The sequence below is a fragment of the Eurypyga helias genome, unplaced genomic scaffold (genome assembly GCF_000690775.1).
Source record: "Eurypyga helias isolate BGI_N326 unplaced genomic scaffold, ASM69077v1 scaffold5560, whole genome shotgun sequence".
In the NCBI taxonomy this organism is placed as follows: Eukaryota; Metazoa; Chordata; class Aves; order Eurypygiformes; family Eurypygidae; genus Eurypyga; species Eurypyga helias.
Window position 1 is genome coordinate 6,425 of NW_010223669.1, and position 5,258 is coordinate 11,682.

The 5,258-nt window shown below is 42.6% G+C and overlaps 1 protein-coding gene across 1 annotated transcript in view; it reads left to right on the plus strand.

The window, feature by feature from the left end:
- The window catches only part of NTNG1 (netrin G1), a gene marked incomplete at its 3' end in the record, with an annotated part of 86,917 nt that overhangs the window by 702 nt on the left and 80,957 nt on the right, over nt 1-5,258 (plus strand). The window lies entirely within an intron of this gene.

Here is a 5,258-nt window from a genome sequence, read left to right on the forward strand (position 1 = left end):
GGGGAGCTTGTCTGAGAAGCCCGCACAGGCATGAGCAGCATTGCTGGGGCTTTGCTCCTGCGTACAGCACACGCGTACCAGCACCTTCAGGTGGGGGCCAGCTCTACGAACTACTGACCACTTGCTTCTTTAACTGAATCTGCAGGCATCCAAGCCAACTAAGAGAGACCAAAGTCAAGCTCCTTAATTTAGGTGCTCCTTAAATTACAGATCAGTTTTGGAAACGTTGGGTTTGGTAGATCACTGTACAGGTATGAGAAAAACAGGCAGGCACTATGTATATCCACCTTTTACAGCTGTGCTGCTCCCAAGGGTTTGATAGATCGTGCTGTAAGAGGTGATGAAGTTAAAGAAATTTTTCAGCTTGTTGATAACCCGTTTCTCCTCACAAACACGGAGAAATCATTTTCTTTGCCACTGATATTGCCACTAAATGTTGAGTGGAAAATCCAGTATTGCTTGACTAGAAAATCTGAGTTTGAGATGCAAACCAGGTACTTACATCTATTAATAAAGCACTGGAAACCTACATCACATTACCTATAGTGTAAGTTAAATGTAAATGTACAAAAATGTAGAATTGAAAAACCAATGAGTCCTAGTGAAGTTACCATAACTGAGAAAAGTCTATGAGATATTTATTTGCTTGTGTACACACATCACTGCTGTGTGACAGCATCCCCACAGGAAGGAAATTTGCTTCTAAATGCCTTATGGTATCATTTTCAGCCACTATTGTTCTGTAAGGCGTTCAGGTCCAACCACACGTATATTTAGGGCATTATGTGCACACATGCAGCTGCTTCCCACGTACATTATGGTAATAGCCATGTGATAAATTGCAGAGCTACGTGAATAAATTACATTCGCCGTGAACCTCTGACTGCACCGCTTGCTCTCTGCCCACTAATCCATCTCTGCTGACACGGCTTTGACACTCTAAACCTCCGAGCAGCTTCAAGCAGCCACTGTTTAAAAATAAATAAAAGCAACGTGTCCCGTGTAGTATGGTCTGTATCTTGAAATGTGTTTTCTCCCTCAGAATAGTAATAGCTGTGATTTAGCCCTCAATCAGTGACATTTAGTTACTCATCTTGTAGTAGTGAATAAGAAAAGTTGTTCTTTTAATAGAAACTGCCCAGCAAAACTTGTTTCTTCCTAAGATAAACATTGCAAAAGTTCCTGTCTTAAGTATTTTTTAAGTTTATGAATGCCTTGGTTATCAGCCCACTCTCTAGTCAGAATAACTATTTTAAACAAAACAAACCAAAAAAAAAACCACCAAGGAAGACATTTTGATTAAGTATTAAAAATGGTGCCAGAACTCTCTCTGAAAAACATTTGACCTAGCAAAGCCCTCCATGCTGTGATGGGGGGTGGAGGTTTGCTCACAAATGACCTGCGGTTGCAGCTGTAGCTCGCTTGCTGCTTAAGCCCTTGGAAGGCAGAGAGCCACCAGAATCCTGACACAAGAACCAGAGCAAGAGGAAGAACTGGAGAGAGAGCGCCCACAGTGAGGGTGTATTCAGTGGTGTGAATATACAGTGACAGGCTTCTACGCGTTAAAGTGTTACTTGCTTTCAGTATAAATGAAATTATATGTACACACCATCTTCAGATATGCATCAGCAATGACTGGCTGACTTGAAACGTGAGGATAATGACTGAAATATTGGGTGTTCCTGAGGTACTGCACAGCAGCAGAGAACTCTCATCCCTAAAAACGCTTCATGTCTATCTGTACAATAGCTACATGTAGAAATAATTCATCTCCTTCAAAAAGAGGTTTTACGTACTTGTAGGGCTGAGCCTTGGGCCTTTCCCAATGAAGAGATCTTTTGTGTTCCTTTGTAGTTTTAGAAAACGAATTAAGAAGATAACACTGGCACACTTGGAGAAGGTGGAAAAGAGTGCATTCCTGTTTCGTTCCATGCTCTTGCATGATGAAATCCCGAATTTGAAATGACAGAGGTCCAAAGGTTTCTTTCCAGCACGGTGAAGTGCAGAACTGACCTACACAAATGTTGGGGTGTATTGTTGCCAGTATTAGATACTTGCTTGCTAAACCCGTGTACCAGTGTTTTGTTGCTGAAATCAGGTTAATGCTCAACAGCTTCTGGTTTTTCCTTGGAGGAGGTCAGGGTCCTTTCAGGTATCCTAAGGATAAGCAAGGGTACCAAGCAGCCAGACCTGCTTCTGCAGGAGGAGGTTGAAGCAGCCTCCTGTTTTGTTTCCATATCAGTCTTCCTATCAGGTTGGGTAATTTTCTGTTCACAGACTAAGGTACTAGCTATTGAGTCTGTGTCAGCTGTCGGTGCAGTATATCCCCGAACCACAGCCAGACTGAGAGGGTCACCCAAGTCTTGCTGGGAGGTGACAGTAAAATTAAGGTAGTCTGTGAGAGGTGGTAATAATGCACTGAGATGCACGCAAGCATACAGCACAGAGGAGATGGGCAGTTAACGGTGAAATTTGCCTCCTACATATTTCTGCATGCTCTCAGTGGAATTAAACATTCTTTTGAGTCTATTATGAATTTTTGCTGGGTGAGCTTTAGTTGCCAGACTGAGTAACAAGGTTTTGTGCATGCAGATCTGTTGCAAAATGCAACACTCTGTAGTTGGTAGCTAAACCCAGCACGTGCCAGCTCACCAGTTGTAGGCACCTTCGGGTCGTCCCATCAGGACAGCATCTGTAGGTATTACGGGGAACATGCAGCAGGGAAACCATCCCACAATTACTTTTATGCAACCTATTCTGAGAATTACATTATAGTTTCTGGTGACATTCAGTACTGACAACTCAGGAGATTATTCTGAAACCTCAAACCCCTGGAGTCCTATGATTATGTGAGATTCTCAGCTTTCATTTCAAACATCATCTTTATTTTCTTAGTCCTTCTGGTTGCAGGGAAAAGTTTGAAAATGAAACAGAGAGGCTCAAAAAGCAGAAACCCTCCAAATTATTATTTGTATAAAATCTCATTTTTAAAATCGCTCAGGATTTTTAGGGCTTGGGAAAGGATTTTGCTCGAGAGGAGAATTGCATGAAAGAAACATACAAACAAATGAATGGCTTAGAGCAGCGAACGCTCATGGTGTCTGGCCATGGAGTTGCTTGTGTCTCTAAGGATGGGACAACATCCTTCCCAACAGGTAGTGCTCCTGGATAACCAGCCCTTCCTGGGGGGTTGACTGGTCACCTCTGGCTTCCTTTCACATTTTAAAGCAGTCTCTGGCTGCTGACAGTGTGGCTCGCATGCTGGCAGACGATGCGTGTCTGCTTCTGTGGCATTCCTTTGAGGAAATTTGGCCGTCCTTTATCAGTCACAGCATTGGACTGGGGGGTCACAGCATTTAATTACTGTGGGTCTGTAATTCATGAACTTGGAGCGTTTGGCATTGGTGTGTGTCTGGCACCATACGCTTAGTTGGCCTGGGAGGAGAGGGAAGGGGAAGAGGAGTGAAGGAAAGGAGCTGCTTCACTTTCCAGAGATAACGTAAGCAATTTTTTAAGTACCTGGGGGGGTGCTAGTTTATGTGGCCTGCAGCATTTCTGTTTACAAAATGCTTTAAATCCCTGGGAGTAGCGAACAGTGAATCCTACTTCCCTCTTCCGAAGCGCTTGTTACAATTTCACAAAACTGTCCACTTATAAAAATAAACAAATCAGACTTTTCATGACCTTCCCCATCTTTTGCCCTACAAGAACAGGACGTAGGCGCCTTCTGACTTCACTTCTCACACGTTTGCCGGCTGTGCCCCCACTACGAGCATCGGGAGCCCCACGGAGCCACTGAAACCCAGCCTTAGCCTGGGGTTTGCATCTAAACCCTGGCCAGGATTGCTGCGTAGATACATCATGAGCTTAACCAGCAGACTCTTAGTGACTATTGCTGTAATTTGCAAACTGGAGATGAATTTATGTTACCAACCTGCGTTTGTGGCTGAAATGGCAACATAAAAATGCAATTTTCTGCTTATGTTTAGACCTAGCTATCATAACACCATCCCACATCCCAGCGGCTAAAAAAATCATGAAATTATCATCAATTAGCATTGCCTACAGCAAATTTTCTTCATAGGTTAAACAGAAGCTTGAAAAGAAGCCTACAGATCAGACTCCTGTGTGTTTGTACAGTTTATAAAGCAGAAATGCTGATGATGGTAGAAATTGCGTGCTAGTCTGTATTTCATAGCCAATCAAAACTAAATTAAGAAACAAAGATTAAAAAGTCTTCTGTGCATGAAATTCTGGCATAATATTATGAGGTGGACATTAAATTTTGCCCTCTGAGACTTTCAGCATCATTAATATAGCATTCCTTTAATTACAAGTAGGCTCATATTCCTTAAAAAAGGCAAAATACTCGGTAGTGTAGTTAGTAACAGCATTCTTATTATGTTTACTGAAATAATTAACTGAACAGATATTCTTCTGACTAATGCAGAAATCAAAATGTGAAATAAAAACGTATTTTTGGGAAGCATTTTGGCACACATACATGCATTCTTGGCTAAGAATTGTAGGAGAGCGTTGAATGATGCTGATAAGAAAAAAGCTTTTTTCTTTTATGGGCTGAATAAGGACGTACAATCCTTCATTTTAGTTCCATCTGTACAATCTTACTAGATAGCATGGGGAAGAACAGGAACAGGGACTTAAGGATGAGGCTATTGCTAATGTCTTGTTTAATGTGGATTTTCATGGTTCTATAATTTAAAAGTAGGTACAGCTCCAAATTATTGGGGCCTTTATTTACAATACCTGCACTCATCTGTTTTGAACTCTTTTGAGCACATTTAATTACAAGTGTTGCTTTGTCACTTTTGGAAAGAACCTTATCCTTCAGGGAGTGGAGTTTTTATTTTGGTGTTTCCTCTTAAGATACTGGATATTTCATTTAATTTCTAGTACCACAAGACCTATATGGTGACCTACAGCTCCTCCATCCCTTCTCCTCCCCCCTGTGTAGGACAGGACACCTCTGCCACCCCGCTGGTGTGGCTGTTCCCATCAAATCACCACTTTGGTCCCTATGTTCCAGCCTCAGACCGGGGCAGCTAGCAGGACAAGAGGAAAGGGAGACGCGCACACCATACCCCCCTTGCTGCTTCTGTCCCCATCTGCTGCTGGTCAGCGCGTTGGCAGCAGCCTACCTGCAGACACTTCACAGGCGCCTCGTTCCTCCATCCTCTTGGGAAAGGAGGTCTTGGTTTCATAAAAGAGAAAAAAAAATAGATATACAGAATGACAGC